General features: G+C 43.5%; 1 long non-coding RNA gene across 2 annotated transcripts; it reads right to left on the reverse strand.

Moving 5' to 3' along the window:
• Nucleotides 1-1,662: 1,662 nt before the first annotated feature.
• LOC125407740 (uncharacterized) lies at nt 1,663-11,799 on the reverse strand. 2 transcript variants are annotated; one of them, XR_007234285.3, is made up of 3 exons: nt 11,726-11,799; nt 4,129-4,324; nt 1,663-3,031 (listed from the first exon to the last, which is right to left on the reverse strand). It is a non-coding gene; the product is annotated as an uncharacterized LOC125407740 (long non-coding RNA). The 2 variants fall into 2 exon arrangements; XR_015004306.2 differs by lacking the exon at nt 11,726-11,799 and adding an exon at nt 8,168-8,210.
• Between the last annotated feature and the right edge of the window lie 10,672 nt (nt 11,800-22,471).

Below are 22,471 nucleotides of genomic sequence, written 5' to 3' on the forward strand. Positions count from 1 at the left end.
CATCTATTTTACAACAAATATGATTTCATTATTTTTATGACTGAATAAAACTACATTTGCATATAAAAAGAAATCCTCTGCTGCTACAAGCCCAAATAAAAATTTCCTCCTTTTGTGACTATAATAGTTACAGAGACCCAGAAAGCAACTAATATGAATATTGTTTTGGAATTATTTAGAAATACAGATCCCCTAGTCACATCCCTCAGGGGTGCTTTCATCATTAGCTGCACCCATAAAAACAACAAAAATTCCTGTGTTATGGACCGAATTGCATCTCTCAAATTCACATATTGGAGCCCTCTCCCCAAATGTGATGGTATGTGGAGATGGGGCCTTTGGGAAGCAACTAAGAAATAAATAACAACAGACCCTTCTGATGAGATTGGTCCTCTTAGGAAATACTACAGTGTTCTCTCTCCCCTTTCCTATCGAGTGTGAGGAAACAGCAAGAAGACGGCCAGCAATCTAGAACCCAGGGGATGGGCCCTCACCAGAACCCAATGATGCAAGCATTCTGGTCCTAGACTTTCTGTCTTCAGAAATGTGATAGAAATCAATTTCTATTGATTTATGCTATTTATGCCATCCAGTTTGGAGGCTTGTGACTCAGTGGAAACACGCCCATAGCTCAACCCCCAGCTACACAGGGACAGCAAAGGCTCTCCATTTCTGGTATTTGGTTACTACAGCCCAACACTGCCTGAGGCTTCCTTCCTGCAGCACAGCTGCTTACTGTAGGCTTGTGCCCCTCCCCCATACACACATTTTGGACGGTGGTGAGGACAGAGCTAGAGTGGATAAGGTTAGAAGCCAGAAGTTTCCCCTCCCTCCTCTCCTCCCATTTCCTCCTTCTATCACCCCTTTGTGCTCCCCTCCCCTCTGCAACCCACTCCTCCTGTTTCTGTTCACAAAGGGGTAAGCCTCCCATGGGTATCAACAAAGCATGGCATATCAAGTTGAGGTAGGAGTAAGCTCTTTGTTTTGTATTAGGCTGGGCAAGGCAACCCAGTATGGGGAATAGGTTCCCAAAAGCCAGTTCAAGTTTTAGAGACAGGCCCTGATCCCACTGCTAGGAGTCCCACAGATAGACCAAGCTATACAACTGTCACACATATGCAACTTGCTTTGATGTGAAAGTGAGATAATTGTGTGTAGTTAATCTAAGCAAAAAGGAAAAAAGCAGGCCTTTAAGTGTCTATAGCCCTTGTGGGACAAATAGATCTAGTTATGACATGTGTATTCTATATTTCAAAATTATGTAGCTAAATGAAAAGTCATCTTCCTGACTCCCCACAGATATATGTGCCCATAAGATTGAGATGTAATCATGAGATTACATATACACATCACATGAGATTACACACTACAGTGCAGGTACTGGGGAGACACCAATCTGCTTTAGCAAAAGTGGGCAGCAATTTCCAGAGTCGATGGTCCTGCAGGCCTCACGTGGACAGGACTGACCTCCATCAGTCACTCCTCTGCTAGGCTGACATCTGAATTATCAGCTGCCATATGCTGTATATTTCCACATTCTCCAGCACTCCCCCACACCAATCATTAACTTCCTACAGGAAATATGATGGAAGCATTTTCTTGGCTGTAGTTCCTTCTTACCAAGTAACTACTGTGTCAAATTGACAAAAACCAACCACCACACTCCTTCGTGCTCTTGATTCTGACATGCTGTGTCCACAGCTATGGAAGTCATATGTGCTGGAATTTCCTGGACCATGCTAACAGGAAATGTTCTGTTCTGTTGTTCCCCGTGGCTCTTTAAATATCAGAAAATTTTGGTTCTGTGTAGCCCTAACTTATATTTCTCAAATGACTTTTAGGGCTGAAGAACAAGCCTTAATACCTATGAACTCAGAGGATAGATTGGAAATTGTCTTCATTGTGGCCATAAACAGGGACTCGTGGCTCCGAGGGAGTCACAAAGTACTGTGATGACCACTGTGACCAAGAAACAAGATGAGAAACTCAACTGCTCTCAAAGTCAGGGAGGTCTTCAAGCTCCAGCTAGACTACTCAGGCAGCTGAGTAGACAACAAGAAGTACAGTGAGGGCTGGGGGAGAATCTGAGTGGCAGAGAACTTGGCTAATGTGTGGACCCCCCCTCATAAAGATAAATGCAGTGTTTGTGGTTTTAGATGTTTTGCATATGCAAATCCCTAATCCAGAGCTCAAATTCCAAATTTATTGTGAAAGGAACCAATTCCAGAGGGGCCTTTGTTTTGCTCTTTGGTGGGAATCGTGTAGCCCAGGCTATCCACTATGTAGCAAGAATGACCTTGAAATTATAATCATCCTGCCTCCACCTCCCAAATGCTGGGATTACAGGCATGTCTGGCTTTATCTTGGTGCTGATGATCAAATACAGAGCCTCATGCATACTAGGCAAGCAATCTACTAACAGTTCCATTGCCAGCCCATGGCCATGTTATTCTTGACAATTTCTTAGAAGGTACCATGGCGGAGACACATTTTGCTTCCTCATGATTCCAACAGAAGCCGTTTGTCCTTTAGCCAACTTCTTAGTGAGCACAGGGGAGTTTTTGTGGTATGTGACAAAGACATAAACCCAGAGAGCCTTCATGAAAATGGGCTGTCTTCTCCTTGAGAGTCCAATGTCTGTGAAGGGGTTGAATCCATCACAGATCATCTCCATGCCATGGACGAGGCTTTGTACAGTAGACCCGAGACTATGATTTCTCTGAGTTTCACACCCTGGTGCTAGCTAGCCATGTAGGTGGTAGGAACAAGATGTCAGCTTACTTGTGAGATCCTGGTCCCTAGCATCCAATGGTCATAGGGTGAGTTTCAGCATGTCTTTCAGGTGTCTTTGTAAGTTCCCAAGCTTGGACTGGGCTCTCTCCACTGTCAGTCACCTCCAAAGGTCTGGAGTCATCTTCATTCCAGCTTCTTAGTGGAGAATGGAGCTGAAAGCTTAGACTTTCATTGTTAGGACTTCTTCTGTTTTCCAGAACTATTCCCTCCCAGTGACTGGGAGTTAAGGATGTCACACCTAGAAAGTTTGGCAGGGAGGTGGAAGAAAGGACATCATTACTATCTTAAGGCTCCGTAACTAAATGGCTAGAATGACAGTTCAATGGGCTAAGTATACTTGATAAATATACCCATTATGTGAATACTTGAACACAACAAGGTTTATTTCTCTGTCTTAGAGCATTGGGGCCAGTGCACCATCCTGGCAGGTGGGCGCTACATTCTGTGTGACTACTCAGGGAACCAGACTGCTTCTGAGCATAGTCTTTAGCAGCAGGCCTCAGACATTCTTGTGACTTTGGGTTCAAGGACAGAAGAAAAGGGAACTTGGGAAGGTTTCCTGGTCAGGCCTGGCATGACGTCAGCTCTTCCATTAGCCAACTAGCCATACTCAACTGCAAGGGAAGCTGGGAGGTGTGCCCAGCAAGGACAGGAGACCAGAGTTGAGTGGTCACGTGGTGGCCTCTGTTGTAGAAGGTGTGTTTAAGAGCCCCCTCAACTAGACTTTTTTTGTTTGTTTGTTTTGTTTTTGTTTTTTGAGACAGGGTTTCTCTGTAGTTTTGGAGCCTGTCCTGGAACTAGCTCTTGTAGATCAGGCTGGCCTCGAACTCACAGAGAACCACCTGCCTCTGCCTCCCAAGTGCTGGAATTAAAAGTGTGCGCCACTGCCGCCTGGCCTCAACTAGACTTTTTTTTAGGGAACTTCAAGATTGTGTGAACAATCTTCAACTTGAAGCCTTGTTTCCTGAGTCAGAGGCAGTAGCATACAGTGACAGTTGGCTACTACTGTTGACTGCTTTGTTCTGACTCAATATTTACAAAGAAACCTCACAGTTGGCATTCCATCCAGAGTCTTGTGGGAGAGAATTTGAGGCAGGGCTGTTTGATTGGCTAGTCAGGGCTACAAGACACTGCCCTCTGCTCTGGAGCGTCCTTCTTCTTCCTCACGACTAGTTTTTAAATTGTGTAGATGTGTGTTTGTATGTGTGGGTGTGTGTACAGGAGAGTGCAGGGGCCTCTGGAGGCCAGAGGACAGACACCCTGGAGCTGGAGCTACAGGCAACTGTGATCCACTCAGTGTGCATGCTAGAAATCAAAAGCAGTACTCTCTCTTACCTGCTGAGCCCTAGCTCCAGCCCCCAGAACCAGACTTTGCTCAAAGCACGGCAGGGCTTGCAAACTCCCCATCCAGGGCTTCTCCCCCTCCTCCTGTGTGTGGGCTCCTTTGCTGCTAGAGGTTGCCATGTGAACAGCTCCAGCTGAAGCAAGCAGATGTCATCTGACTGGGGCTCTGAAGAAAACCATTGTATCCCTGTGTAAGGGAAAAGAGAAATCCAGGTGCAGGGGCTCACACGTGTGCTCTGAACTTGGTAATCAGAGGCAAGAAGGTTGCCTCAAATTCAGGCCGGTATGGCTACAGAGTGCGGCCTTGTCTCAAGAGAGATGGTGGAAGAGGGGAGAAAGGAAAGGACACAAAAGGAAGAGAGGGTGGGAATTTGTAGTCTGCTCAGCATTTCACCTGGTGCCTTTTTCTTACCGAGAACATAGTCCCTGTGGAATGCAGCAGCTACCAAGGATCCATGGAGACTAGTATCACATGCTAGGGACTTGGGACTGTAGAAGGCCTAGCTCCTTAACAGTGTTACTGTCACTGCCCTAAACTGGATGGCCTCCTTCCAGATGTGTGTGAGAAAATAAATCCCTTATCTGGCTATTCCAATGTCCCTTACTCAAACCTCAAGCAGCTGAAGGGTTTCGTGTTATAGCCCTGGCTGGCCTGGAACTCACAGAGATCCACCTGCCCTGCCTCCCAAAGCCACGGACCAGTACCACCTGTCTGCTAAATAGACTTCTAACACGTGCAGGTTCTTCCTGAAAATTAAACATCACTGCCTTGACTTATATGTTAGTCTCTGCTACATTTAATTTTGATGGATCTGTCTCCAGAGATGGTTCCTATTCCTGTTGAACAGTTCAATTTTTAAAAATTTTGTCTTCCTATCTGTATCAAGATTTGAGGGTAGAGGATACCTGAGACCTTGTCTCAAAATTAGTTAAAATTTTAATCCAGTCATCATAATTCTACATAGTACGAGGTCCAGTGTGATGTTTCAGTAGTACGATCAAGGCCTTGGCAGATCCTGCTCAAAGCACTGTCCTCTCTCATCTTCTACCAGCCACTTGGAGATATACAGTTAATTACTGAGCTGTGAAACAGAACTTTGGAAGTTGTTCCCCTGTGCCCACCCCCATCTTCATGTCACCTCTCCTCCCCAAATCCTTCCTTTCCTCTGGTAGCTCTTAGACTTTCTGCTTCTCAGAATCAATGTTTTTGGTTCTCATATTGACATGAAAACACATGGTATTTGTATCTCTGTGCTTGGGTTATTTGACTTACCATAGTGCCCTCCACATCTGTGTGCTGCCACAGATGACAGGCCTGCTTTATTTTCTGTAGATGAATACTATTCCCATACATGCTTAGATTTAAACACACATGCACACCATGTTTTCTCTACTCATCTAGCCATCCACCAATGGCCATTTAGATGGAATCTATACTTCTGTTGTTGTGATCAGTGTCACATTACCCCTGGGATGCACAGCTGTCTTTGACTTGTTGATGGTAGGCCTGGTGGTGGGACTGCTGGCACACATGGCATTCTAGTTTTGGTTTTCTTAAATGAATCCATGCTCTTTTCCACAGTGGCTGTTTTAATTTCCCTTCCCTCCAACAGAACTTGTGAGTCCTTCTCTCTCCCAACTTCACCAACGTTATTTCTCATCATTTTAAATAATGGCTGTGCTAATCAACTTTCCGTTGCTGTCACTCATAATAATCAGTGTAAAAGGAAGAGATATCTATTTTGGCTCATTGTTTCAGAAGTTGCTTTGGACCTGTGACAAAACAGGACAGCATGGTGGGGAGCTCATGAGGACAGGGTCTGTGTAGTTTAGGGTGGCCAGAAAGCAGAGAAAGGAAGAGGCTGGGGTCCCAATACTAATTCCAGGATAAATTTCCAGTGGCCCTTTTTGTCCTCTGGGCCCACCTTCTCGTCCTTATAAGCTCCCAGCAGGCTATAGCTGGCACTAGGCTTCTAGCATATTTGCCTTGATGGGACTAGATCTAAACCAGAGAATATTTATTTTAACTGAGATGGTTGCTGTCGTTTGATCTGTTTCTCTCTTGACTCTGACACTGAGCAATTCTGCCATATACTTGTTAGCCATTTGTATATCTTCTTTTGAGAAATGTCTACTTAGATAGTTTACCATTTTTGAATTGTATGATTTGTTTTTATGCTTTTTCTGCTGGGCTGTTTGAGATCCTTATATATTCCGAATATTAATCCATTTGCAGAGGATTAATTTACAAATATTTTTCTTATTTTCTAAGTTGTCTCTTAACTAAAATTCCCTTTGTTGTGTCAAAGATACATATGACAACAGCACAGTGGGGCCATTGCTTAACATAAAATTTTCAAGCATCCTTATGGACCAAGCAAAGTAACTGTCACACAGAGACAGGAACATTCTAAAAACAGACTATACTTCTCAGAGCCCTGAGTAGAAATGAGGACTCTGCTATACTGGAAAGATTCCCAGTTCAAGGTCTTTCCAAAGTACACAAACGGCACTTGCTGAAAGGACCATAAGGGTGGTGGATTGCAGCACATCTCATCCTCAAAACAATGAAAATGAGCTGCATGGGCCTTCCTTGGATGCTGAGCGGCTGCTAAAGGCCTAACTCATTGGGAAACTAGGAAATTAGGGAATAAAGAATTAAAAATTTTCATGTGTTTAATATCTGATCAGCTAATGAATTACTCCAGGTCACCAATGATGAAGAAATGATAAGATTAAAGCCACATGATGCATTGATTCAGAGCTGATGGAACCAAGAAATGTTGCTAATTCTACATGATTGCCAGTGTCACAAAGTGAAACAGAAACAGACAAAATGTGACTGTTCACTGAAGTGCACAGTGGCCTTGCCAAAAAAACCGATAAAACAAAAACAAAACAAAACAAAAACCTCAAAAGCCTAAATTTGAACATGCTTGTTCCTCCTGGGAAATCCTGGAAAATCTGGCAGTCCTTTATAGTGCCTGCCTGTCCAGGCTCTTCCTGCAGCTTGAGTTTTACATGCATTACAAGTTCATCACATGACGTGTACCTCAGGAAGTTGAGACAAAAGAATCACTTAAGTTCAGTAGTTCAAGACCAACCTCAGCAACATAGCAAGAACCCCCTTCTAAAAAAAATTGTTCACTGGGTGGTGGTGGCACACGTCTTTAATCCCAGCACTCGGGAGGCAGAGACAGATCAATCTCTGAGTTTGAGACAGTCTGATCTACAGAGTGAGTTTCAGGACACACTCCAAAAGCAAAACAAAACAAAACAAAACAAAAAGGTTCAAAAACTAAGAAAACAAGCAGTGTAAATTAAGTCCCCTCATATCTGACCCTCAGCTATTCAGGTGTTTCCTCCTGAAACCACAATTAATCTTTAATGTGTCTTTTCAGAATGCCACTTGCATAGATGGAAGCAGATATAGCTTCATAAACATTTTGCTTTGTATAAACAGAAGTGATCACACAATTTTTTTCTGCCCCCTCATACCTGTTGTGGAACATTAATTTAAGATGTGTTACATTCGTTTATGCTGTGGAACATTTGTTTTAATGATGCAAAGATGTGTTGCGTTTTCCTGTTACATTTAACTCTGTGAAGCTGTATTACTTTGCCTGTATAAAACACCTGATTGGTCTAATAAAGAGCTTGAATGGCCAGTAACAAGGCAGGAGAGAGAAGTAGGTGAGCCTGGCAGGCAGAATAAATAGGAGAAATATGGGAGGAGGAAGACAAAGGATCGAGAGAAGGACTCCAGGGGCCAACCGCCCAGCTACAAAGCCACACACAGTAAGAAATAAAGAAAAGATACACAGTGTAACATGAGGGCTGGCTACATGAGGGCCGGCTTGTTGGGGTATCTGTTCCCGCCCGGTACCCCACAACCGGCAAGTCCCAGAGAAAATCACACAAACTCCTTAAGATTATAAACTGATTGGCCCATTAGGTCAGGCTTCTTATTAGCTCTTATAACTTATGTTACCCCATTATCCTTATCTACATTAGCCACACGGCTCAGTACCTTTCTCAGCTGTCAGCTTACATGTTGCTTCTTCGGTGGTCTGCGCAGGAGTGGCTGAGGGATCTTCCTCCTCTCTAGCCTTCTCCTATTCTCATTGCCCCGCCTCTATTTCCTGTCTGGTTGACCCGCCTATCATTCCTGCCTGGCCAATCAATGTTTTATTAAAATATGATTGACAGAATATAGACAATTCTCCCACACCACAGACAATTCTTCCGCACCAACACAGAAATAGAGAAAGGTAAAAGACCCAGAGGCAAAAGGCAGACGGGATAATTTAAGAAAAACTGGCTAGAAACAAGCCAAAGCAGGGCATTTATAAGTAATTATAAGTCTCCATGTATGTTTATTTGGGAGCTGGGCGGCTGGCCCCCAAAGATCCAAAGAGTAAAAGAATAAAAACAAACAAACAAAAAACAAAACAACAACAAAAACAACAAAAAGCTGTTGGGGCTAGAGAGATGATGTCTCAGTGGTTAAAGGCACTGGTTGCTTTTCCAGAGGACCTGGGTTCAATTCTCAGCACCCACGTGGCAGCTCACAAGTATCTGTAACTCCAGTCCTGAGAATCTGACACCTTTACATCAACACACTTAAAGTAAATTAAATAAATAGAAAAAAAAACCCAAAAAAACCCAACATACTCCCATACCCCCTCCCCCATGAGAGGAAGGAATACCCAGTGTTTGAGAATACAGGTCCTCAACTTCACACCCACAACCGCATGTCTAATTTCTTTAGTGGGTTTTAGTGTGAAGGAAACCAAGGAAAAGCTGAACAAACTCCAAGACCCTCCCCAATACCCTCTTGGGAGGTGGGTGGGAGCTCGGGTCTCACATATTCTCACATCTCATGAATAAACCTTTTCTTTGGCCAAACTTGTCGTTTGTGATTGGCATAGAGCAGGGCAGGCAAACAGCCCTGCTTTTGTTTCATGAGGATTCTGAGGTACTACCCCTAAGGCACTTGAATAGTCCATAACACAGGTCGGCTGGACTCTTAGTATCTCCTCACTACTGTGGGACAGCCTCCATATTCACAAACCAAACTTCTGTTCTTTAAGAATGGACGCACTGTATTCTACTGCAGATATGTATCCTATGTTGCGTAAGCACCGTGGATGACAGACATTTCAATTTGGCTGGGATTTTCTATTACAGACCGCAGCAGGACTCCTCATCATGCATGTCCCACTCAGCTCCCAGGTGTCTGACTCTCTCCACCCTCTTGGGCTTTGCACCTGCTCTTCCCAGAACATTCTTCCTCCATTCTCCAACTACCTGTCTCCCCTCCCAGGTCCTGACTCATGGTCTTCTCCTAGAAGAGGTCATGCCTGCATGTGAGGATCTTTCTCTTGCTCTCACTACCTTGCCGTTCCCACTATTGTCTCCCTGCAGATCATACAGAAATGGCTCATTGTGCACTCTTGGGTCTGGTACTGGACAGGAAGTCACCAACTTTTGTTGACTGATGGACACCCTGGAGTCCATTTCTCTTATTTGTTTTAGTATCCTAAATCTTACAAGAGACCCTAATGTATGTGTCTGTCCGTCTCTCTCTCTCTCTCTCTCTCTCTCTCTCTCTCTCTCTGTGTGTGTGTGTGTGTGTGTGTATGCAAGTGTGCGAGCTCATTCACGTATGTAGAGCTGTAAGTCAAAAGTCAATCCCAATGTCTTCTTCTATCACTCCCCACTTTTTGTTTGTTTGTTTCTTTGAGACAGGGTCTGTCACTAAACCAAGAGTTCAATGTTTTGACTAGACTGGCAGGCTAGTGAGTGCCCAGGCTGGGCTTGTAACCTCTGCTCACCCCCAGCCCAGAGTACTGAGGGGCAGATGCATGCACTGTGTTAACCTTTTACATGGGTGCTGGGGATCAGGTCCCCATGCAGCAAGCAGTTTGTCCAATGAGCCCAGAAGAGAACTGCATTTTAAAAACTTTCTTTTGTGTCCAATCTCCCAGATGCCTTGGACAAGCTCTTTGTCTGAGCATCAGAGCCCACCCACCTCCTGTTCCCTTGGGGAATGCTCCAGTACAAGCTACTTTCTGTTTGGTTAAATTCTCACAGAAAAGCTCTGCATTAGAAACAAGGGCATGAAGGTTCAGAGAGGAGAGCTGCTTGTCTAAAGGCAGGAGCCAGCAAGGTGGGGACAGGGTCGGGGGTACTCAAATCCAGATGCGGCTGAGAAGCATGGGTTGTCTGCTTGTCACTTCTTTCTTCGTTTTTCCGGACAGGGTTTCTCTGTAGCTTTGGAACTGTCCTGAACTCACTCTGTAGACCAGGCTGGCTTCGAACTTACAGAGATCCATCTGTCTCTCTGCCTCCCAAGTCCTGGGATTACAAGCATGCACCATCACCGCCTGGCCTACTGGTCACTTCTATCTGTACTCTTGGGGTCCCCTGTTTTGGGTTATTGTGTTAACACTCTTGGACCTTCTCCCATACTCCACTTCTACATCCTGCCCTCTGGTGGGGAAACTGAAGGTACCCACAAGGCCATTCTCTTTTGGTCACTAGTGAATACTGGTGACTTGGAGATCTGTTAGATCATGCATTTATGTTTGGATCAAGAGGTTGCTGATCAACCAACTAGTAAGAGCCATGTGTGCCTCAGCTAGACAGACTATACCCTCAGGTCCCTGATCCAAAATCATCTGATAGAGAATGAAACTCTGGCCCAGGGGTACGGGGTGCTGCTATGAGTTCCCTGAGCTGACTCAAACATTCAAACATTAGTATGACCCTGAACACCCCCCCCCGAAACCTATGGGGTACTCAAGGCCTCCCTGGAGCTGGAATGTAATTGCCAAAGCTGCCAGGCCTGGCTGACGTTGGCATACAGGAGCTGACAGATACAGAAAACTTACTGGGTGTTAAGGCAGGGTACTGGGGGTTAAGCGTGCTGATCCCTTTAATTCCACTCAGAGCCCATTTTACAAATGGGCAGTGGATGTGAGGAATTGAGGCCTAAGGTTGCCAAGCTCCTTCCCTGAAGACTTTCTCATCAGCTCTGCTTCCTGTAAGTCGTGTGAGAGCGGCAGGAATGCAGTTTTCATGAGTCATTACCCATGCTGGGTGGGCTATCAGTGATGCAGCGATGCTGTGACCTTTAAGTTCCCCATTCTCCTGTAAGTCCAATAAGCTCACTAATTCGTTCACTAACCTAGACTCAGGTAAAGACAGTTCCTTATCTGGGGCTACTAGACATTTGTTTGTAGTAAGAGGAGCAGGTTGCTTGTTTGTCCCAGCCGCCCAGCTATCTTAACCCCCAAAATAATCACACAGAAACTGTATTCATTTAAATGCTGCCTAGCCCATTAGCTCTAACTTCTTATTGGCTAACTCTTACATCTTGATTTAGTGTAACATGAAGGGCCGGCTTGTTGGGGTATCTGTTCCCACCCAGTACCCCACAGCCGGCAAGTCCCAGAGAAAACCAATCACACAGAGATCTCTATAAGTTATAAAGCTGATTGGCCCATTAGGTCAGGCTACTTATTAGCTCTTATAACTTATGTTACCCCATTATCCTTATCTACATTAGCACATGACTCAGTACCTTTTCCAGCGGGGCAGCTTACATCTTTCCTCTCCAGTGGTCTGGGCAGAACTGGCAGAGGAAGCTTCCTGCTTGCCAGAATACTCCCAGTCTCTTTGCTCCACCTCTACTTCCTGTCTGACTTTCCCGCCTATACTGCCTGCCTGGCCAATCAGCGTTTTATTAAAATATGATTGACAGAATACAGACAATTCTCCCACACCAATTTAGCTCATTTCTTTTAATCTGTGTATCACCACGAGGTCATGGCTTACTGGGAAAGAGTATAACCAGCGTCCATCTCAGGCAGAAGAATCATGGCGTCTGCCACACTGCCCTTCTTCCCAGCATTCAGTTCTGTCTTCTCCACCTACCTAAGTTCTGACCCAAAGTTCAGGCCCAAAACAGTTTCTTTATTCATTAGTCAACGAAAGCAAGACATGAACAGAAGAACCTCCTATACCATTTGTTCTTGTCTCCCTAGGAAAAGCCACACAACATCAACTCTATTTGGCAGATGAGAAGTTGAGGTTCAGAGAGGGAATGTCACCTTCCCAAGGTCATACAATGTATCAATGTTAGTGTTAAAATTCAAACCTGTTCATAGGACTTTTGAACCTGCTTTGTAATGTGGGTGCCTATGGTGAGTAACTGCAGTCAGGAAAGGGGTTCAAGGTCAGTAGGAGCCTCACTTGGAACCTGCTTACCCAGCTTTGCAGTCTTCCCATGTCTCCCTGACCATCCCCAACTGTCTACAGAGTGTGTGGTCACAGCCAAGGGCTCAGTGAGGGCCAGAATCCACAACCTCCCTGTATCTCCCCCAGGGACTGTATTCCTGGCAGCCTAAAGGACATTCCTGGGTGCTCCAAGTCCCTAACCATATGGAAGCATGCCTAGCTGGAGGCTCAAGCAGTGGGGCTGGTGAATTTGTTGCTTTTTTAAATTTAGGGCTATCATCCACTCATCCCTGTGCAAACACTGAATCCCACAATGTGGGACCAGTGTTAGGAAAAAATCCTAAGAGGCTCTGCTGGTACAAGGAAATCCAATTAGGTCAGATCAAGCTAAATTAAAATGCCCATCGTTTTATCAAATATGACACTCTCGGATGGCCCAGTGCATGTTGGGGAGACAGAAAAACAGGGCGCACATGCAAACCCAGAACCATGTGTTTCTCCTCTGGGAGCCCACTTAAATTAACCTGTGGGAATGGTCAGGACCCCTCCCCTCCGGGGGAGGGTCAGGACCTGGCATGCTGGGATTTGGAGTCCAGACCAATGCAACTCCCAGGCCAGGGGGCTGGGATGGATGCCAGGGACTGGGGCTACGCTCCAGACTTAACCGTCAGTTCAAAGCTTTGTGGGCAGTTGACTTCAGGTTCCCTGGGACCTTAGACCATACAGCCTCCTCTCAGACCTAGTTCTGAGAGGACTAACTATTCACAAACATAACTGCCTAGCCATAAGTGAATACTTGTGGGGCCATCACACATTCACCCACACACCTCCTGCATCTTGGGTGCACTGTGGTACCATAGCAGTGCCTGGCTGCCAACCAACAGTGACACATTGGGTGGAAGGATGAGGCTTGGTGAGGGTGAGGTCACACTAGGAGGCAACTCACTGGGCCTAACCAGTTCAGGAGATCAGAGAGAAGAGTCTGTCCTGGAGGATTCTGATCCTGACAGGGTTCACGCGAGGAAACGGAGAAGCAGAACTCTATCTCAGTTTGCTAAAGCCCTTGTACCTGTCCTGGTTGGTGCCCATTGCTTTCTCACTGCTGCCCTAGTTCTTCCAGGGCTGGCCTCCAGCTCATCTGGCTTGTTCTGTGGTATTGGTTCTTCGTCTGGGCTCTGTTCCCAGGTGTTCCTGACTTCCGACCTAGATTATTGTCTCTTAGCCACAGCTGGGGGTCAGGTGCTGCGTTCAGCACTTAACCCCTCAGGACTTCATAGAGTCTGGAATGTTAGATGCTGCTACCCCACCCTCCTTCGATTTGAACCCAGGAAATGGACAGTTTACTCACAACTTGCAAAGCAGTGGAGCTGGGATCCAGGCTGATTGATTCCAGTCTGTTGACTGCTGCCCCATTAAGTGCCTCTTAGGGACGGGCTGGATGTTACCAGGGAAGGAGGAGACAGACAGGCATGATAGTGTAAAAGGCTAGAGAATCCTTTAGATCCAAATTCCATCTCTGCCACAATCTGGCTCTTTGGCCCTGGGTGTGACCTGTTTCTTCTAAAAGGTAGGAGGTACTCTGAGAGCCATTATCAGGCCAACGTCAAACCAGAGCCCAGTAGGTAGCCTGTATGTACTCACTGATGGGAGCTGATATGGCTATTGCAAGCTGCTGACCATTCCTCCATTCATATATTTAAAAATGAATGACTAATAGTTTTTAAATACATTTTTATTGATATCTATTGAGCTCTACATTTTTCTCTGCTCCCCTCTCTGCCTCTCCCTTCCCCCCTCCAACTCTCCCCCAAGGTCCCCATACTCCTAATTTACTCAGGAGATCTTGTCTTTTTCTACTTTTTACTTCCCATGTAGATTATACCTATGTAAGTCTCTCTTAGTGTCCGCATTGTTGTCTAAGTTCTCCGGGGTTGTGGTTTGTAGCCTGGCTTTCTTTGTTTTATGTTTTTAAACCACCTGTGAGTGAGTACATGTGATAATTGTCTTTCTGTATCTGGGTTACCTCACTCAATATAATGTTTTCTAGCTCCATCCATTTTCCTCCAAAATTCAAGATGTCAATTTTTTTTCTGCTGTGTAGTATTTCATTGTGTAAACGTACCACATTTTCCTTATCCATTCTTTGATCGAGGGACATTTAGGTTGCTTCCAGGTTCTGGATATGACAAACAAAGCTACTATGAACATAGTTGAACACATGTCCTTGTGGCGCAATTGAGTATCCTTTGGATATACACCCAAAAGTGGTATTACTGGGTCTTGAGGAAGGTTGTTTCCTAATTTTCTGAGAAATCACCACACTGACATCCAAAGGGGCTGTACCAGCTTGCATTCCCACCAGCAATGCAGAAGTGTTCCCTTTTCCCCACAACCTCTTCAGCATAAGGTGTCATCAGTGTTTTTGATTTTGGCCATTCTTACAGGTGTAAGATGGAATCTCAGAGTTGTTTTGATTTGCATTTCTCTGATGACTAAGGATGTTGAACATTTCCTTAAATGCATTTCAACCATTTTAGATTCCTCTGTTGAGAGTTCTCTGTTTAGGTCTGTACTCCCTTTTTTAAAATTGGATTATGTGATCTTTTGGTGTCCAATTTCTTGAGTTCTTTGTATATTTTGGAGATCAGACCTCTGTCTGATGTGGGGTTAGTGAAGGTCCTTTCCCATTCTGTAGGCTGTCATTTTGTCTTATTGATTGTGTCCTTTGCTTTACAGTTTCAGGAAGTCCCTTTTATTAATTGTTTCTCTCAGTGTCTGTGCTGTTGGGGTTATATTTGGGAAGTGGTTCCCTGTGCCAATGCATTCCTGTGTACTTCCCACTTTTTCTTCTATAAGGTTCAGTGTGGCTGACTTTATGTTGAGGTCTTTGATCCATTTGGACTTGAGTTTTGTGCATGGTGATAGATATGGGTCTATTTTCATTCTTCTACATGTTGATATCCAGTTATGCAAACACCATTTGTTAAATATGCTTTCTTTTTTCCATTTGATATTTTTTGCTTATTTATCAAAGATCAGGTGTTCGAAGATGTGTGGATTCTATTCGGTTCCATTGGTCCTCCTGTCTGCTATTATGCCAGTACCAGGCTGTTTTCAGGACTGTAGCCCTGTAGTAGAGTTTGAAGTCAGGGATTGTGATACCTCCAGAAGTTCTTTTATTGTACAGGATAGTTTCGGCCATCCTGGGCTTTTTACTTTTCCATATGAAGTTGAGCATCGTTCTTTTGAGGTCTTTGAAGAATTTTGCTGGGATTTTGATGGGCATTGCATTGAATCTGTAGATTGCTTTTGGTAGGATTGCCATTTTTACTATGTTAATTCTGCCTACCCAAGACCATGGAAGATCTTTCCACTTTCTGGTGTCTTCAATTTCTTTCTTCAAAGATTTAGAGTTCTTGTCATACAAGTCTTCCATTTGTTTGGTTAGAGTTACTCTGAGATATTTTATGTTATTTGTGGCTATTATGAAGGGTATTGATTCTCTGATTTCTTCCCCAGCCCTTTTATCATCTGTGTACAGGAGGGCTACTAATTTTTTTGAGTTAATCTTGTATCCTGCTACATTGCTGAAAGTGTTTATGAGTTGTAGAAGTTCCTTGGTAGAATTTTTGGGATCACTTATGTAAACTATCATATCATCAGCAAACAGTGAGAGTTTGACTTCTTTTCCAATTTGTATCCCCTTAATCTCCCTTTGATGTCTTATTGCTCTAGCTAGGACCTCAAGAACTATATTGAATAGATATGGAGAGAGTGGACAACTTTGTCTTGTTCCTGATTTCAGTGAAATCGCTGGGAGTTTCTCTCCATTTAGTTTGATGTTGGCTGTTGGTTTGCTCTATATTGCCTTAATTATGTTTAGGTATGTTCCTTGTATCCCTGCTGTCTCCAAGACCTTTATCATGAAGGGATGTTGTATTTTGTCAAGTGCTCTTTCGGCATCTAATGAGATGATCATGTGGTTTTTATTTTTCAGTTTGTTTATATGGTGGCTTATGTTGACAAATTTTCGTATGTTGAACCATCCCTGCATCTGTGGGATAAAGCAGACTTGGTCATGATGGATGATGGTTCTGATGTGTTCTTGGATTCGATTTGCTAGTATTTTATTTATTTTTGCATCAATGTTCATGAGTGAGATTGGTCTGTAATTCTCTTTCTTAGTATTGTCTTTCTTTGGTTTGGGTATCAGGGTAATTGTAGCCTCATAAAAAGAGTAGCAATATTCTCTGTGTTTCTCTTGTGTGGAATAATTTGACGAGTATTGATATTAGTTCTTCTTTGAAAGTCTTGTAGAATTCTGAGCTGAAACCATCTGGTCCTAGTTTTTTTTTTTTTGGTTGGGAGACTTTTGATGACTGTTTCTATTTCTTCAGCAGTTATAGGTGTGTTTAATTTGCTTATCTGGTCTTGATTTAATTTTGGTAAGTGATATTTATCCAGAAAGTTGTCCATTTCCTTTAAGTTTTCCAATTTTGTGGAGCACAAGTTTTCAAAATATGACCTGATGATCCTCTGTATTTCCTCATATCTGTTGTTATGACCCCCTTTTCATTTCTGATTTTGTTAATTTGGATATTCTCTCTCTGCCTTTGGTTAGTTTGGATAAAGGTTTGTCTATTTTGTTGATTTTCTCGAAGAACCAACTCTTTGTCTCATTGATTCTTTGTATTGTCTTCTTTGTTTCTATTTTGCTGATTTCAGCTCTCGATTTATTTCCTGCCATCTAGTTCTGTTAATTCACTAGTGTGGGATTTTTCCAGTTTCTTTATGTAGGCATTTAGTGCTATGAACTTGCCTCTTAGCATTGCTTTCACTGTGTCCCATAAATTTGAGTATGTTGTGTGGTCATTTTCATTGAATTTTAGAAAGTCTTTAATTTTCCCCTTTATTTCTTCCTTGACCCATTGATGATTCAGGTGAGAACTGTTTAATTTCCATGTGTTTGTGGGTTTTCTGGAATTAGTATTGCTATTGATTTCTAATTTTAAAGCATGGTGATCTGATAAGGTACATTGGGTTATTTCAATTTTTTTGTATTTGTTGAGGTTTGTTTTGTTACTGAGTATATGGTCAGGTTTTTTAAAATTAATTAATTAATTAATTTGTTTGTTTATAAAAATTTCCACTTCCTCCCCTCCTCCCCATACCCTCCCATTTCCCCCACTCCCTCTCCCCCCACCATGGTCAGTTTTTGAGAAGGTTCCATGAGGTGCTGAGAAGATGGTATATTCTTTTCTGTTTCAGTAGAATGTTCTATAGATGTCTGTTAAGTCCATTTGAACATCTGTTAGTTCTCTTATTTCTCTGTTCATTTTTTGTCTGATTGACCTGTCCAGTGGTGAGAGGGAAGTGTTGAAGTCTCCCACTATTAGTGTGTGGAGTTTAATATATGATTTAAGCTTTAGAAGTGTTTCTTTGACATATGAGGGTGCCCTTGTATTTGGGGCATAGATGTTCAGTATTGAAATTTCCTCTTGATGGATTTTTCCTGTGACTAATATAAAATGTCCTTCGTCTCTTTTGACTGATTTTAACTTAAAGTCAGTTTTGTTAGATAATAGGATAGCAACACCCGCTTGTTTCTTAGGTCCATTTGATTGGTATATTTTTTCACAACCTTTTACTCTGAGATGATGTCTGTTTTTGAGGTTGAGATGCGTTTCTTGTATGCAGAAGAGGAATGGATTCTGTTTTCATATCCAATTTGGTAGCTTGTGCCTTTTCATGGGTGAGTTGAATCATTTACATTAAGGGATATTAATGATCAGTGTTTGTTACTCCTGTTAATTTCGTTTTCATCATTGGTGATGTTAATTTGTGAATTTTTTTTCCTTTTTTGGGATTTGCTGTAATGAGATCATCTATTGTCTGTGTTTTTGTTGGTGTAGCCATCTTCCTTGTGTTGGAGTTTTCCTTCTAGTATTTTGTGTAGGGCTGGGTTTGAGGCTAGGTATTGGTGAAATCTAGGTTTGTCAATGGAATATCTTGTTTTGCCCTTCTATGGTGATTGACAGTTTTGCTGAGTATAGTAGTCTGGACTGGCATCTGTGGTCTCTTAATGTATGCATAACGCTTGACCATGACCTTCTGGCTTTCATTGTCTCCACTGAGAAGTCAGGTGTAATTCTGATAGGTCTACCTTTGTATGTTACTTGGCCTTTTTCTTTGCAGCTCTTAATATTCTTTTTCTGTATGTTTAGTGTTTTGATTGTTATGTGGCGAGAGGAGGACTTTTTTTTTTTAATCTAGTCTATTTAGTGTTCTGTAAGCTTCTTGTATCTTCATATGTGTATCTTTCTTTAGGTAGGGAAACTTTTCTTCTATGATTTTGTTAAATAAATTTTCTGTGCCTTTGAGTTGAACTTCTCCTTCTTCTATCCCTATTATTCTAAGATTTGACCTTTTTATGGTGTCCCATATTTCATGGATATTTTGGGTTAAGCTTTTGTTAGATTTAATGTTTTCTTTAACTGCTGATTCTATTTCCTCTATTGTATCTCCAGCGCTTGAGATTCTCTCTTCCATTTCTTATATTCTGCTGTTCATGCTTGCATTTGTGATTCCTGATCTTTTTCTCATGATTTCTGTTTCTGTAATTCCTTCGGCTTATTTTCTTTATTGTTTCTATCTCAGTTTTCTAGTCCTGAATAGTTTATGTTTGATTTCTTTTTTTGGGGGGGGGGTGTACTTTAAGTGATTTGCTGTTATCTTCCAATTTTTTTGTTTCTTTTTATCTCCATTTCTTTAAGGGAATTTCTCACTTCATCTTTAAGAATTTCAAACATTCTCTTGGTTATTTTTTAGATCATTTTCTTCTGGTTCATGCATATTTGGCTGTTCAAATCTTGCTGTTGTAGGGTCTTTAGGTTTTACTGGTATTGTGTTGCTCTTTGTGGTGTAGCGTGTGATCTAACCTTTTCTACTCATCTTTTCCTCTAATAGTTGGGGCTGTCTGAGATTCTGTTGACTAATATTCTAGGTGCCAGTGAATCCAAAGCTCACTGTTCCTCGTGGTACAGTCAGTGTCATAGCTCTATTTACCCTGTTGGTAATTCTTCTTCCTGGAGATAGCTCAGTGTTCCTGTGCTTTGGTCTGCTCCCTTAGAGTTTGCTGTCTCAGGCCAACTTTGGCCTAGGGTGCTGGCTTTGACCTGTTTCTGTAAATCCTGGTTTGGATCTCTTCCCTGGCTTGGAGTTGGACCTGTTCTGGTGGAGATTGCTGACTATGGATCTTGTCACTGGCTCAATTCTGGTCTGCCAGTGTCCTGGGACTGGGTTTGCTCCCAGGACTGGATTTGCTCCCGGTGGAGCTTGTTTCCTCAGGTCCTTTCTGTCTTAGGTGGCTCGCTCAGGTTCCCACGACTAACAAGCACTAAGGAGTGGGGAACATACTAATGTCGCAATACTTCGCATCTCAGGAAGGGAGGTTTGCTTGAGTGACAGAACAGAGGCCACTCAGGCCTGTCTATCAGACACTGGATGCACTGCGATGGAAGGTCACTTGAGCTAGGCCCAGCTAAGAGAGCCTACTTTCCAGAGGCTTGATCAACTTACCTTGTTCCCTTAAAGACCCCACAGCTGAAGTGCCTCCAGGAGACCACTGCAAACATTCTCAGAGGGATGAGGGGAGAGGTCAATTTAGGGCTCGGAAAAGACTTTGCGGTGGGCAGACCTACAGTGACAGAATGATAGGTCGTGAGCTCCGCACCATCCAAGAAAGGTAAGCAGAATAGAGTAGCAGGAGAGGGTTCTGCTGATGGTCAGGAAACAGGCCAAAAGGCTATAGGAAGAATCACAGAGAAGGAGGCACCCAAGCACTTCAGCGCTCAAGACCTCTGCATTGAGTATGGAGGTCTCCAGGAACTACAGTTTTTGCTTTGCTTTGACCTATGGTGTCCATGCACCTTGAGGGCTGGACAGTCTTTCCAAGTCTACAGATAGGATCTATGGCTGGCACCAATGACTCCTGTCTTTCAAAATCTTGTCCCTTTATCCCTGCAAGCAGTCATAGTTCATTCACTCACAAAAACAAACTTCTGTAAGGATGAAAAATAAAAGCGAGTCATAAGACAAAGGAAAAAGAATTAGAAAAATATTTGTGACTCCTATCTTCATATTTCAACATGCATCTCTTTGGTTCTGATAGAGAAGCAAAAGGACAAGGAAAAACAAAGGTCACGGAAAAGCCCACAATGGCTTCAAATTGTTGGCAAAGATGCTCAGTGTCCTTTGTAATCAGGAGGTTAAGGTAAGCAACACAGGGGAGGGGTCCAGTCCTGGGCAAGATAGAGTAGTCTTCCACTGAAGGCAGCTGTAAAAGCCAGATGGGTCACTAGGTGGAGATGTAAGTGTCTGAACTGAGGAAATTGCATGGGTCATCATTACTTCCTTTTCTGTCCTTCTGACTTATTTAGCTACAACAAAATGCAGCAACCTTCTCTTCCCTCGGATGCAGAGTATTACAACAGAGGTGAGCCCCCACATCTTTGTGCTGGTTAGTTGTGGGGACCTAGGCAAAAATGCCAGGGAAGGGGAATTCTCCCCCACCCCCCAATTTTGAGACAGACTCTTGCTAAACAGCCCCGGCTGGCCTTGAACTGTTCTTCTTTCTACCTCTGCCTCCTGAGTAGAGATCATAGGACCCACCTCCTTTCTTGTTGTTCTCCTATAACCATCCCCCAAGTAGCCCCTGGTAAAGAATGGCAGCAAGAGGCCACTGCACACTGAGAGGCTGTAGTCAATCCCTGAAGGAGGGATGACTTCTCAGTCATCTGGCTGTGACCCAAAGACACCAGCAAAACCCTCCTGCTGCTTCATCTGTCCTCTTGCTCTTGGCCTCTGCCTTGGACATGTGTGTTGAGGATGAGACTGAGAGGGGAGCCTTGGGGGCCTGCAAAACGCCAGGGAGGTTGAAAACAGGGAAGACCTGGTGAAGCAGACTCCTGAGGGTTTGTAAACTCCTTGGCTTTACTGCTGAGCTACCAATGGTGCATGTGTGGGACAGATCCAAATGGCAGGGAAAAAGCTGCCAACCCAACTGCCAATGGAATCACTGACCACAGAAGGGAGGGCTTTTGGCCTAAGCTAACCAGACTTTGTTTTTCTGCCAGAAAAGAAATACCAACCTTCTTCTTGGACTCCAATCAAGACAAAAGTTCTTTAATATAATATTCAAATGTTCAGAACACAATCCAAAGTTACTGAGCTTTTCATCTCTGCAACACGTACCACAGACCTTTTAGGGGGTATCTACTCTCGTATTAGATACACCTAGCACATGAAGTGATAAGCTAATCTCAATATGCAGAGGCTGAAAAGGGTAGAGAGCAGGAGGAAGCGAGTTCCAAGAGCAGGCAAGAGTCAGAGACACCCATCTACTATAGTTAGGAGTCCCACGAGAACCCAATCAAAGCAAAGACAACATATACGTAAAGAACATAGCATAGATCCATGCAGGCCTTGATATGAAGGTTTGTGCCTAGTCTTATTGCTTTTGCTGTGTTTGGTTGATATCCCTGGGGAGCCTGCTCTTCTCTGATGGGAAATGGAGGAGCAGTGGGTCTGGGGGTGAAGAAAGGTGTGTGGGGAGAGCACTGAGAGGAGTGGAAGCTGCAGTTGGGATGTAATGTATGAGAAAAGAAAAAGAAAAAAGTATACAGGAGCTCACTCCAGGGGACAATGTGGATGTTGGGAATCTATGACAAAATTGTTCCAAGCAGTAAGAATACAAAAATTCACACAGCATAAATTGAGCCATTTTAAAGTAGCATTTAGCAGGTGCATAGGGCTGTATAACCACCACCTCTATCTAGCCCCAGTAGCCCTTAGCCACTACTTCCTATTCCTCCCTTCCCTGACCCTGGCAACATCATTTAGCTTCTGTTTCTGTGGATTTACCTTTTCTGGTTATTTTATGTTGATAGAATCATGGACTATGTATATGACTTTTGTATCAGTCTGTCCACTTAACAAAATACCTTTGCAGTCAGCTGGAGTTGGTAAACAGCTTCAAAATCATATGAAGGTGGCTGGGGATAGTCAGTCAAGCTTTTGCAACCCAAGCCTG

Source organism: Myodes glareolus, chromosome 10 (assembly GCF_982192425.1).
Source record: "Myodes glareolus chromosome 10, mMyoGla1.1, whole genome shotgun sequence".
Lineage (NCBI taxonomy): Eukaryota > Metazoa > Chordata > Mammalia > Rodentia > Cricetidae > Myodes > Myodes glareolus.